General features: G+C 34.0%; 1 protein-coding gene across 7 annotated transcripts in view; it reads left to right on the forward strand.

Annotated features, from left to right (window-relative positions):
- The window catches only part of chas (chascon), a 92,514-nt gene that overhangs the window by 17,587 nt on the left and 59,964 nt on the right, over positions 1 to 14,963 (forward strand). For 2 of the 7 annotated variants that reach the window (XM_075298220.1, XM_075298221.1), the window contains exon 1: positions 1,746 to 2,058. The exons of 1 other annotated variant lie outside the window; for it this stretch is intronic. The gene's annotated coding sequence lies outside the window, so the exon portion shown is untranslated. Of the gene's footprint in view, positions 1 to 1,745; positions 2,059 to 14,963 lie in introns of those variants that run through there. 4 more of the 7 variants (XM_075298222.1, XM_075298224.1, XM_075298223.1 and 1 more) reach the window with 3 other exon arrangements.

A 14,963-nucleotide genomic window follows, 5' to 3' on the forward strand; every position in this document is an offset into this window, starting at 1 on the left:
AGTTTACATACGATTAAAGAATTTGTATTTTATTGAAATAATAAAATATTATAAACTATGCATATACATGCTTTAATTTTTGTACAATAATTTGAAAACATAGTATTTGTTAATTTTTAACAATATTTTTTTAGTGTGGTTTATAAAAAACAACAAGAAAGATGTTTGGTTAGTAGGTTAAAAACTCAGGGGTATGTAAACTTGTGTAAGACTGTGTATACACAGTCTCACACAAGTTTACATACGGTTAAAGAATTTATATTTTCTTTAAATTATCAAATTTTAAAAAATATGCTTATATATCCTTTAATTTAAGTAAATTAATTTGAAAACAACAACAAGAAACATGTTTAGTTAAGAGGTAAAAACGCAGGGGTATGTAAACTTGTGTGAGACTGTGTATGTACCAATTATTTAGTACTAGGGCTGTCACCCGGGTTAATCTCGAATCCCGGGATTTTTTATTTTTAATCCCGGGATTTTTCGGGATCCCGAAAAATTATTCCAATTTGTTTAATTGGTGGCTTTTTAGCAAACGGCCCTTAGATTTCATACCCGAAAAATTGAGTTAATAACCATTTATGATACACCTTAAGTAAGAATTTATTATATATGAGGTATAAAATAAAAAGCAATGATGAAAGGTCCGCCGACAATATGGCAAGATCGCGTTTATCTAATAAAAATTTGGATGCCTTGATATTTTTAAGAAGTTACTTAAAACGATGAAGTACAAAAGGATTAACGCAAGTGTGCGAAAATATACCTAATCTAATCAAAATCTGTTTTGCTGAGTAAGATGGCGATATGAAATTGGGTTTTAATTTATTTTTGTCATAATTTATGTTTTTCTTTTCATCATATTGTTCAGTTGTACTAAGTGTTCGTTAAGTATGATAGCATTTGTAATTGGTTTTTAATTAACTCTTATGTTCTTTTGGTATTTTTTCTTATTAATAAAATTGAATTAAACTAAATTGGTTTAATGTACAACAATTTTGTGGCGCTGTAGATGGTTATTACATAAAATGTTTAAAGAATCCCGAAAATTTCGGGATCCTAATTTTTAAAATCCCGAATCCTGGTATTTATAAATATCGATCCCGAATGACAGCCCTATTCAGTACTCATCTCTTAACAACACCGCAATGATTTATATTTACGTAAATGAGATATTAATTTTTTACCTGATATTTAAATTAAACTCTATAAATTCATACATATGTATATAAATACAGGCTTTTTTTCACAAAATATGGAAATCATTTTATAACTATTTACATTTCTACAAAAATTTTCAGGGCTTTTGAAAACAAAACAACATTAAAATAATTTGGAATCTTTTGGAATATTTAGCGATAAGGTTAAAAACACTAGGCAACACTTTAATATAGTGATCTCTCTCTCTCTCTCTCAAAAAGTGGAGCTTATTTTCTAAGCTTTATTTAGATTGGCTTTGGAGAAAGCTTTTTGTTGTTAAGCTATAAACATGAATGAATTGTGCTTTAACTAAAAAAAATACTAGCAACTTTTTAATGCAGCTTGCAAATGAGTGATATGCAACATGTTGCCATGAAAATTCAAAGCTTTTGATAATTTCCCAGCATTTTTCCAAAGGCGAGAGAGAGGGTGAGAGAGAGAGAACAGTGAGCACCATTCAGCCAAGCGTTAAGTGATGATGAGGAGCAAACATACCAACTAGCCACTTGATGTTTGAAACGTTAGTCGAACATTAGTTAAAGTTCAGTGGCTTACGGTGCACAACGTCGATAATATGTGTTACGGATAGACAAAGAAACAAAAACGCAAATGCAAGAACGTGTGAACGTAGAGCTAGTGTGATCGCATTGATCTTTCAATAACCTGAGTTAATATTTTCCCACAATTAAGCGCCAAGACGAGAGTCAAAATCTAAACATAAAATAAAGTGCGAGAAACAAAGAAATATTTTACGGGAAATCAAAGAAAACAAACAATGAAAAGAGTATCGAAAAACAAATCAAACAAACATCAGTGATTATGAAATCTAGTAACGTCAATTGATTGGTCATCTAACAAGTAAACAAACATCTGACAAATGAACATGGCAAATATTTCAAGTGAAGTGATGCCAGCAACATGAAAACAAAGTGATTGATTCAAATTACACCTAAAATATACTTGTATACTTATGCCAATCCATTGACTACAGTCGTCGCATGGTCGTTTGGTCTGTTGCATAGTTTGCAGTTTGTCTGTTTAAATGTTGCATAAGTGTTTACTTTTGATTTTGTTTGTTTTGTTGTAAAAGATTCTGCGACTGAGCAGTTTGTTTGGTGAGAAGACTGCTGCAACAAGTTGTAAGCCCCGCTAGTAAGCCAGTGGGCCACCAGCCACCATCTATGCGAATGAATGATGGAGGGAGAAAATAAACACAAAACAAAAACGGCGCGCAAGAATTCATACACATGTCCATAGGTTTGTCCGTCTGTCTGGCTTGTGGTGAGCTATGCAACAAGGGTTTACGTTAGACGTTAACTAGCTAAGTGTGTGTGTGTGTGACGGCTTAGTCAATGTGCTAACAGAGCAAAAACTACTTCAGTACCGATACTGGCACCACTAACACCATTACTATCATTGTAGCGTGTAATCAGGTCGCATTACGTAACCAATCCGATCCTGTGAATTAGAAACAGCGCAACAAACAATGCAACATAATGCTTGTTGTTGGTTGCGAACAAGTGTCTCAACTCAAACCCATGTGCATGGGGTGGGAGGAGGGGGAGTTTTATCGCTCAAATGCTAAAAGTGAAATATTCGCATATGTGATAATCTACGATCGATCGAGGGATTGGAAGAATTATTCGACATTGGTTTATTGATTCCGATTGGTGTCAGCATTGTTTTTTTTCCATTCAAATGCAATCGACAATAGCTTTATTTGCATATCAAACAAAATATCTAATTTAGCAAGCGGAATTGAAACAATTGTGTCCGTCATATATTCTATTGAAAAGCCATTTAAGATTCTTAGCAGTACGATAATCGTTTGACTAACTTTAAAAGGCAAATAAACAAGTTTACGATTTTTTGTTGTAACCGTTTTTAATGTAGTTTCATCCATTTTGTTCTATGCTTAGGTAGTTCAATTAATAGCCAGATCAAGGAACTCTGCGACAAGGATGGGGTGTGTCCAGAGTGATCTGGTGGTAAGACGGGTAGGCTTAGCTGGGCCAGCGAAAAGGTGACGAGTGTGATGTGGCCCTTGATTACAGATGGGATACACGTCAGCTACGCTGCTATCAATCACTGATATGTAGGAATGCTGCACTTGCCTGATCTTAGTTAGGCCGAAACTACTCTGCCGTGGGAGGTCTCTCTCCTCCAGTGCTATGGACGGTGGTCGGACTCCGAGAACAGGATTAACCTTGTAGCTTCTCACCACTTCAGCTACAGTATCCTCATTAATCATGTTCAGACCTGTCTGGTATGCTGCCTGATCTAGAGGCTCTCAACATACGAGTACGACTGGCGTCTTCACAAATAATTCTCATCCCAACGCTTGGTTCTTGCCGGTAGGGACGTATTATCGATGTCCTCGAATAGTGTGGCATGGTTGACCGTATCGAATGCCTTCGATAGGTCAAGCGCCACGAGGACCGTCCTATGACACGGCAACTTGAAAATTCTCCACAAGGCTGGGGAGAAGTAGTGCTTCAAGTGTCTTGGTTACGATTCACCTTTACTCGAATCTTTGCCTGGTTTCAGTAGTGGAATCACCCTACCAATCTTCCAGACATCGGGTATATTGGGTGATTCCAAGGACAAATTGAGGAGTCTGGTCAGGTACTCAATGGTGTGAATTATGGGGAGGTGGTCTGATCCCAATGAAATGACGAGTTGCCAGGAAACGTCATTTATAAGGACGAAAATTTCAAAGGTTCCTGTCCTAAATTTTAGAAAAAATGGTTAAGCTGAAATTATAAATTTTTAAAATTTCTTTTAGTTTTTTAGTGTAAGTTTGTACTTAATATTGTGTGAATTGCTTAGGCAACCTTTTATATTATAAATCAGTGCAGTTCGATTCTATGTTAAATTCAATGATAAGGGACCTTGTTTGTACAACCGAGTTCCAATGACGTGTCATTGGTTCCGAAGTTTAGTAGAGTATAAATCTTATTTATTTAGAAGAGTATAAATCTATTTATTTATATATAAATTTGATTGAAACTGTCTCTATCTTTCTCTATTTAAATTCTTTGAAGGTCAAAATTTAAGTTAATTTTGAGCGTAGGTTCATGTATGGTAAGAGTATATAAAACCTTGAAGTAAAGTCAATTTTTTTCAAATATTATTTCAAACAGCTCAGCAGAGTTTATCTAATTTTGGGTAGACTGTGTGTCCTCGATACTGTAGACTGAGATTCCTTCTGTCGCTGCTATTTTCGGATACCAGCAGCTGAAAATTTTGATATTTCCATATACTCAGCACACTATATAATTTGTTTCCTTCCACCGCAGAGCAATGGTTAGCATGTCTATCTTACCTACACAAGGTCGTGGGTTCAAACCCAGTTTCGATCAAACATCAGCGGTGGATTATTTTCGAATGTTTCAAAGCTTCTATAAGTAGTCTCTTTGCCAAGTGGAACGCCGTTCGGACTCGGCTATAAAAAGGAAATCACTTGTCATTGAGCTTAACATAGAATCGGGCAGCACTTAGTGATAGGAGAGAAATTCACAACCGTTGTAACACAATGGACTGAATAGTCTAAGTAAGCCTCAAATATCAGGCTGCAAAAGAATCTGTCCATACCAAGGTCTTCGGTTCGAAGTTAAATTTTTTGTTAGAACTATCGGACTTAATCCTGGCTCTTGTTCATTTCTCTCACAACAAACGTTTCTCCATCCTTCTGTTACCTCTCAATACCTCTCCCTCATTCTTATTTACACCAGAGGTGTTTTGTGGTTCCACTTAAAACCGGGTGTCTTCACATGAAAGAAAATTTTGTTTGACTAAGGTCAACTTGAAAATCGTCTGTTATTACCAAACAGAGATAAAAACAGATATTTAATACATTTTTTTTATGATAAACTATGTATTTTTGATTTATCTGTCTATCTCCATCTTAAAGGGTGAGACGGTCAAAATTTGGTCAAGGGAAAACGCGTGTAAATCGGTGAAATCGTTTATTTAAAAAATCAAATTAAATTTCTTTTTCAAGTTCAATTAGTATAAAATTCAGGAAAAATATTCAGTTAGGCTTTCGCTTTTCCAAATCCAAATTGCCGGGCCTCACGCTTGACACCTGCCATCAGATTTTGTACAGCCACCTTGTCCACCTTCTTCGCCGCAGAAAGCCAGTTTGCCTTGAACTGCTGCTCGTCCTTAGCAGTTTTTTTGGTCTTCTTTAGGTTCCGCTTGACAATAGCCCAGTATTTCTCAATTGGGCGGAGCTCTGGCGCGTTGGGAGGGTTCTTGTCCTTGGGAACCACCTGCACGTTGTTGGCAGCGTACCACTCCATGGTCTTTTTACCGTAATGGCAAGATGCCAAATTCGGCCAAAACAGTACGGAACAACCGTGTGTCTTCAGGAAAGGCAGCAGACGTTTATTCAAACACTCTTTCACGTAAATTTCTTGGTTGGCAGTCCCGGAAGCTATGAAAATGCTGCTTTTCAAGCCATAGGTACAGATGGCTTGCCAAACCAGATATTTCTTTGCGAACTTTGACAGTTTTATGTGCTTGAAAATATCAGCTACCTTTCCCCTTCCTTTTGCCGTATAAAACTCCTGTCCCGGAAGCTGCTTGTAGTCGGCTTTGACGTAGGTTTCGTCGTCCATTACCACGCAGTCAAACTTCGTCAGCATCGTCGTGTACAGCCTCCGGGATCGCGCTTTGGCCGTCGTATTTTGTTTATCATCGCGATTTGGAGTCACTACCTTCTTGTAAGTCGATAGTCCGGCTCGTTTTTTTGGCTCGATGTACGGTTGTAGACGATACACCCAGCTTATTTGCGGCATCTCGAAGAGAGAGGTGAGGATTTCGCTTGAAACTACCGGCAACTCTCTTTGTCGTCTCAGCGGCTTCCGGTTTTCGATTTCCCCCCGATCCAGACTTCCTGGCTGTCGACAAACGTTCCCCAATCACTTTAATTACATTTGTAACGGGTGATTTGGCAACTTTTAGCGATTTGGCCAGCTTTGCGTTCGAGTAGCTCGGATTTTCGCGATGCGCGAGCAAAATTTTGATACGCTGCTTTTCTTGCTTGGACGGCATTTTGACAACTGAGGAGTGAATTCCAAAATCAAAATAGGAGCAACATTCTACACACACACACCTTCAAAATGATGGGTGTTCAGGTTTCTAAAATGCAAAATTGAAAGAAATACGTCAAGTTTATATTGACCAAATTTTGACCGTATCACCCTTTCATCCATTTTTTTTGTAAAAGGTTAACTTAGCACCTTTACACATTAAGCTAACGAATTGTGTTTTAAATGTGTCCTTACTTCGATTCTTGTTTTTTTTTTTGGCTCGGAATTAAAAACAAAATCATTAGAATAAAGACAAAATCTTTGGAACAAGGCATGTTTTTTTTTTCAGAGCATACAAGACTGATATTTAAAAAAATTGGTCTTTATGTGAATTATGGCCTTGTAATCTTTACCTATCCATCACAATTTTTCTATATCGGTTATATTGGCCTTCTAATTTCCAAGTAGAAGAATTCCTTCCCTATAGTGTATACGATTATACCAGATGCATATACAAAAGTCATGTTTCTTTAATCAACATTACGGGTTTTTATATGGGCTAACACAACATCTTAACGGGACTCTCATGTTCGGTCCATATCTTACATATGACTTTGTGACCTGTTGAAAAATACTTATCTTTGCCTCTTTTACAATTGACAAAGTCTTCTTTTGAATAAAACCTCTCAAGTATTCTGTAAAGTACCAGGACCCAATCCGTACACACAAAACAACCTATCCGATCTAAACCTTAGAACCTAACTTGCAGGAGAGTTGTCCCTCCTTGGATATTCATGCGATATTATCTAAGCAAAAACAAAATCGCTTTATTTATTTCAAGATAACTATAGCAAGAATGACCTCGTTAATTGCACCTGTTCAATTAATGACATTGTCAATTGAAAAACAAAAACAATATGTCATTATGTCATAGATGTCATAGATGTTATAAAAATCTTAAAAAAACATTCTTTTCTTTTACAACAATGTATTATTATCTACAATTAGCTAAAGTCTAACTCTTAACTAAGGCCTCATGGAGTACATACTCTCAGTGGGTGGTTGGGGTGTGTCGAAGAATTTATGTGTTCGTGTGTATGTATGTATGAGTGAGAGTGTTTGTTTCTTAAATTCTGTGTGTGTGTGCTTGTATGTGTCTCTTTTGTTTTTTTTTTTTTGTTTTCTTGTTTGTTTCTTCAATGAGTCGGATTAAAACAAACTCAATTTTCTTAATGAAAACAAAAAGAACCGTGAGAAAATAAAATTTGTTGCAACAAACAACAAGCACTCTATGACACCTCAAAATACAACAGAGTCAGCAGCTTTGGCCAGAGCTGCTTGCTTAAGCTCTCGCATCTCGAACTCGAACAATTCAAACGGTTGTCAGTGAATTGCGAACGTTATTAGTGTGTTGTTTTCGTTGTTGTACTACGTGTTTGTAGTACTTAGCTTGTCGAACAAAACAACCGTCGCAGCAGCAATATATCCTATGCTGTATTTATATTGTTGGTTGCTAGTTATTGTTGCTGCTGTTGTTGGGTTGATTTGATGGATATTGCATTGGCGTTATAGTGAATGCCTTTAGCCATATACAAATACATGAGATCAAACAACAACAAATGCCAAGACAATATTAATAATAACAGCAACAACAACTACAAAAGTAAAAACAATCGCAAAAGAAGAGAAGAAAAAAAAACTCAAGCCTAAATCTAACTAAAAACGTGTGAATTTTTCATTTGAAAATTGTTCACATCCATTGCAAGTATTTTCGATATGAATGTTTGAACAAATCAACATTCACATACGACAATAGGAAACATTGTTCCAACACATGTACTTTGTTGGGCATATTGATTGAGTAGATGGGATCTGACTTGGGCACAGGCATTCATAGCAACTTCCTTAGATTTTCCTCAATTATCGGCCTCTGTGTAATCGAATAGATATGAAAACTTCCCAGCATATACAAGTGGAAATTATATCATAGCTATGACATTTCATGCAGTGATCCTGTTTCAACATAACTTTCCAACTTCCTTTGGAAATAGATGTAAAATCTTATTAGAAAGTCATATGGAACGTCCCATAAGAAACAAAAAATAATATAATTTATCAAAAAAATCACTTTCCTCTGGAACGACATTTCTGTTTTTTTTTTATTAAATATTTTCTTTAAGAGCAAAGTAAATGTAAAAATAATGCTCTTCACCAAGTCGTATTTGCCGAATTAAAAGAATACGAAATAAGTGTTCAAGTCCATATCAATTTTCTGTAATAATTAGGTCCTATTTTTGTGTTTGTTAATGCCAAAATTCAAATCGCAAGACATTTTCATGGCCAACTAACTCAGTGTTGCCAGATACTTTTGACGAAATCAAATCGATCTCCAATCATAAACTATTTTGCATTTATATTATTTATTTTAGCAGTCTGGTTTTACGTCCATGCGATGAAATATTTTGGTTCTTTGGGTCTAATTTCCATAAGAAATCAGCACATGATTGCATACTCGAATTATTCCTTTCTAAATTGAACCTTTGTGGTGTGTTTTTTTTTTTATAAATACAACCCTTTTATATATTTTTATCAATGAGTGCTGCCGTATATTCTATATTTAGCTTAATGAGAAAGGACCTCCTTTTTATAGCCGAGTTCGAACGGCGAAATGTCACCAGCATTAGTGAGAACCGCTGAAAATTATTTTGGATGTTTGGTCGAAACTGCACGCTCACAAAAAATCGCTTCTGTAACATATACTCCCAAACACATTTTGCTTCAAGCATATACATTTTTGGGTATTGCCCAAACATTTATATGTTTGATCTCTTCCAATATATAATATGTTTGAAAGCATATTAGTCTAAACAATATATGTTTGGGTAGTCTAAGTTCCAAACATTTTGTATTTTTGCATCCAAATTCAATAATGTTGTCTTCCAAAAAAAAAAAATATTATATGCTTAAAAAAAATTCTCAAAATTTTATTTATTTATTTATATATTTACAGTCATAATGAATTATGAAAATAAACAGGTAATATAGGTGCTAACAACATAGGTTTTCGACCTGAATGCTCAACATTTTGTTTCTGCCCAATTGTATATTCCCCCACATCTTTCTCACTTCCACGAGATTTTTTAGTTCTTAGCACCTTTTTCTGTAATACAAACATTGTAGAAGAAATTATTCAATTGTATGTTTTTTTTATTTTAATTTTACCTTTTGCCGGACGGGGATTCGAACAGCGGACCACACAGTTTGTAAGGATCAAAGAAGTAGCTGATCAATTGCCCAAGGAAAAATAAAATGTTAATTTTGTAATAACAAGCAACAACCACCAACTGAATTCAGTATCGCTCCCTGTTAAGTAGCGCTCCAAGCTACTAAACACATATATGTTTATAGGATATTTCTAAATTAATATATGTTTGCATCCAAGCATATTATATTTACAAACATTTTATGTCCCAAACATAATATGTTCTAACATATTAACATATATGTCCCAAACATGTTATGCTAGTTTATGAACATTATATGCTTGCACTCAAAAATATTGTGTTTAAAAATTTGTGTTCCAAACATATAATGTTTATAGCCAAACTTATGAAAAACAGTCTTTTTCATCCGTGTGGACACCGATTCCTGGAGTAGTGTGTGGACTGCATAACACGTTTGAGTTGTAAAAAGGAATAGAACGATTTCAATTGTTTTAACTAGCCCAGAGAATTACAAATAGATATAATGTGAAAATTCACAATTGTACCAATCGATTGTTGACAATTTCGATTATTATTTGCGATGTTTTTTTTTTAAACTAATGCATATATTTTCCATTAACAATCGTTCATTTCCGTTACAAAAAATATTCAAATAAATTCATTTTACGAGATCATAAAAACAATGTTTACAAAAAAAGTCTAAACTTCGGTTTAGACAAAAAGCATGGGAATATGTTGGTATAGGAATTGTTTTAGGAATGGAAGCGAACACTACTGAAATTGAAATATTCTTGGACATACTCTGGATAATCCTTAAACGAAAAACCATAGGCCAACTTATGAAAAAAAAAATTATCCAACGACAAAAAAAATTCTCTCAAAAGATTTTCATATAAAAGGTAGTGGTAAATACATATTTGTTATGTATATCTAAATTTAAACTTAAATAGTAGCGATGGCTTTTGTAAGGATTTCATTTAATTCCATATATGAGCCTGTTTTCAGGTCATTCAAACGTCAAGAAATACACGCATAGAAGGATTATTATCACCTTCTACAGCAAAATGTTATTTCTGGGTGGGGAACATGGCAAAAATGTTGTTTTGTCGTCAAACATAAAATTGTATTCGAAATCACATACATAATGTCCTAGAAAATTATATGTTACATGTTCACAGTCCAAAAAAAAAAAAAATATTTTGCTCTAGGATGTGTACAGAGCAAACATCATTTTCACTATTCGGGTCTAAAAATCGTATAAAATGACGATAAATTGGTAACACAAAAATGACGATAAATCGTTACTTATAGCAACACTGGATATATCTTCTTTCAGCTATGTCATGAATTATGGATCTTTTTTTATTATTTCTAAGAATCAAATGCTTCCCAACTTCCTGATTGCCAAAATAGGGCCGTTTCCGAATTTTTTGAAACTTCTTCTAGTTTGCTGACTACTGCGCTGAGTTACATAGACACATTCTATTTTTGGGTTCCTAATACGACTGATTTCCCAACTATGCCAGTTGCCATTTGCTGTTGTTGTTGTAAATACAAAAATGGAATATTTAGACATTCCCAATTACCCAAATACAAATTGAGCACCTATACGAAGAAAACCAGAAAAACGGTAAGAACCGTAGGTATTTAGAAAAAAAATTTTTTTCGTTCAACTAACATAGATCGATGAACGGGCGTAAATTTTCCATCGATAGATTGAGTGGTGGATTTGTGTGTTGTGGTATCCAGTGGCAATTAAATATTCAAAAATCGTACACATTTCGTTCTAACCACAACAAAGTGCTATATTAGCTCCACCGCCTCCCCTCCATGACTTGTTGTTACCCTCCGTTCCTTGGCTCCTTTTTGGTTTTCTTACATATATGGTCTAAAAATTTAAAAATTTACCAAAAGTCCAATAAATAGCAACTCGTGACCGGGCCAGGCGGACAAGTCAGGTATTTTTGTTGTGTTTTTGCTCTTAAATCAGCAGTTCACTTAGGTTTTAAACTGGGCATACATGGGTACCCCAATCAAACACTCACACACACGCGCACACACAGTTACAGTCGCTCTCATTCATTCACCCATTCCCAATTGTTGTTGCTTGCTTGTTAGTCTGTAATGCATGCCGCTGAACAAATGTATGTTTGTCTCATTACCAAATGACAAGGTGATATTTACTCTGGGCTTTGAATGGATTTCACAGCAGTCACAGAAATATGCTAATAAAATATGAACATTTCACATGTGTATGTTTATGTGTGCAATTACCTTAATTTATTGGATTGGGTTAACGAAAAAAAACCTACCTTACAAAAAAAAATGAATCACACAACAATGTGAAAATCCTATTTCATAGTTAAAATATGGGGAAAATATGGAGTACCTTGACAAAAGTTGATGTCATTCATTTCAATTATTTTCCTTGTTGTGGGAAAACATTGAACTTTCTCTGGGCGAATGTAAACTATTTTTAGGTGGGTGAATTGAATAATTACATCTAATAGATGCATAATGGTACATTGCGAATATTTTAAGACATTGCGAAGTACACAGAAAAAAGGAAAACTTAAAAGAAGAAAAATGTAAAGACTTGGTTTAGTTCTTCTCTACCATGTACCAAATTACATCTATTCATAAAATGAAATAAATGTAAAGCAAACAAGTCGTTGGTCTTAGGTTAGGTTAGTCCAAAGATTATAGAAGAGGAAGATGGGAGATTGGCTACTGAGCACATCAAACCATTTACCACATTATTTTAATACTCGAATCAAACGCGTATGCGACAAGTATTGACATAGCATTAAAATGCAAATAAAAAGAAATTAAGAGCACGAAATAAATTTCCATAAAGGGGAAAGTGTAATTTTTTTGTTGTTGCCTAAAATTTGACATTGTTTCATTATGAAAATTACATTTTTCATTTAAAAAATAAAAACTAAAAACAACTAAAAGATTACAAACATGTATTAAACTAATCTGGTAAATGCAACATTTGTTATGACGCAAGCCAATCTCCCATCTTCCTCAAATCTATAATCTTTGAGGTTAGGCATAGTGGCAGCCCGATATTTCAGGCTCACTTATGGCGTTTTCATTTCTTGTAAAAAATGTGCACTGTTTTTGCATTTTGCCCAGAAAATGTACTTTTTAGGTTTTTTTCTAAAAAAACAGGCAAAAGTATGCATGGCGGGCATGCTAACCCTTGCACCACGGTGGGAAGCTTTGAAACACTCAGAAATGTCACCAGCATTACTGAGTTGGCATGACCATTTTAACCATGCTACACTCAAAAAAGTGAACTCTCTATTTCACTAAAGCCAATTTAACTTTATTTTAGTTCATGGAATTATTATGTTTGGAGAAAGTTTCCTTTACTCTAATAATTTTTTGTGTACGTTAGTTAAATTAACTAAAACCGAGGAAAAAACTATACTCAAATGAAGCCTAAAGATTAACTAAATTCGTGTCTTCCACAAAATAGTTCAGAATTTCTTTAAATTTATAAATTTTACCAAAACTGCGTCCATCATGAACTTTGTATGTCACTAAAGACATTCTTGCAATTTTGAACTCCAAGTTTTTCCTTCAAACTACAAAATTTTCTTTAACAAGTGAAAAACTTTGTTATGTCTAATAAATTTTCATGAATTTGTCGAAAAATATTTACTTATTTTTATTACATCGGCGTGATGCCAACGTTTGTAATACTGTTTAGTTAAAATTTTCTACAAATATTAAAAATTTTCTAAAATTAACCGAAAGTTTTCTTCCTGGTGGGTTCACTGTTTTTTTTTTTCAGTGCATGTACACACAAAAAAATTTCATGAAAATTTTTCCAATTAAAAATTTAATTGAGTTTTAAAAAATATTCAATTAAAAATTTAATTGATTCAACAATTTATTTTAATTGAAACAAAAATCAATCACAAAAATAATAGTATCAATTAATATTTTAATTGGATCAATTAACTTTTTAATTGGCCTTCAATTAATTTTTTAATTGATACTATCATTTCTGTGATTGAAGACATTTCAATTAAAAATTAATTGGATCAATTAATTTCGTGATTGAATCAGAAAAATTTTTTTTTGTGTGTAGGAATCGCATGAAAATAGCTATTGAATTTTATAATTCAATGGCCATACAAATAAAATAAATAATTTTTGAAAATTTTGTGACAATAAAAGGTCAATGAAAATAAATATAGCCCATTTAACTTTATTTTTGTTAATGAAAATTAGATGATTTTATTTAAGTTCTGTCAAATGTGAGAAATGTATCCTTATTTTTATTATTTTTCCTTAGGTTAGGTTAGGTATAATGGCAGCCCGATATTTCAGGCTCACTTAGACTATTTAGTCCATTGTGATACCATCACGACTTTTTGGTGTTTGGCCAAAACAGGGTTCGAACTAGAAGTGTGCACGTGACATGAAATTGTCTTGAATCACGAAAATTTTCGTGTCTCACGCGTGAATCATGAGTCACGATGACGGCAACGGCGTGAGAGTGCGTGAGTGTGATTAACCAACCAAATGTCGTGCGTGAGCGTGAGTCACGAAAATAATATCTTCGTGAGTGTGCGTGAGTAACGAATTTCGGAAAAACAAGCTCACTTCACAAAATAATCCCGCTGACGAACGTAAATTGCTTACGAGTTGAATTCATTTATAATTTTAGTGACATCCACTGAAAAAAATATTGTCGTGAGGTCAAAGATTTCATGTCTTTAAAATACGAATACAAATTTTGCTTAGCATAGAAGACGCATTTATCTAAAATAAAGTTATTTTCCTTGTCCACAAGTCGATAAACTTTTCGATGAAGTCGTATTGTCCTTATAATTAAGTGATTTGACTTAAAAATGGGTATCTTAACATGAAAGAAAAAATTTATAGGCTAAAGTCAACTTGACTTTAATAATTCAGAAAAATTCTTTAAATTTAATGAAATTGTCTTTAAATTTGTTGTCTTTTTGCATCTTGACTACAAAGCAAAAAATTGTTCAAATATAGGACATGTTTTTCAAAACTTTATTTTAAAGAAGTTTTTTACTTCAAACATAGTATAATTTCTACTGGAAGTCGAGTCCTCATTTGGAAAATAAAGTTGCCGTTAACTCGTTTTTAAAGGACTTTGAAGAAAAGGACATATGAAGAAAAAAAGCTGAGAAAGCGAAAAATTAAAATTTGCTTCCTAGAAGCAAGTACACAAAACCTAAATTTAAAAGAGAATTGTGTCTTAAAAGTATCCTTACTTGTATTCTCCGCTTCTTTGGCTCGGAATCAATACCAAATTTTTTAAAGTAAAGACAAAATCTTTGGAACCGAGTATGCTTTTTTTTCAGTGTCCTAGGTGGTAAGAGTTTTATAACGCACTCGATTTTAACCATACTCATGTTTTCAGTCAGGTTCTAAAGGTAAATCGCTCATAAAATTATTCGTGAGTCACGAGGTTTTTCGTGAGTCACCACATTTTTCGTGAGTCACGATATTT

The sequence above is a fragment of the Haematobia irritans genome, chromosome 3, assembly GCF_050003625.1.
Source record: "Haematobia irritans isolate KBUSLIRL chromosome 3, ASM5000362v1, whole genome shotgun sequence".
NCBI lineage: Eukaryota > Metazoa > Arthropoda > Insecta > Diptera > Muscidae > Haematobia > Haematobia irritans.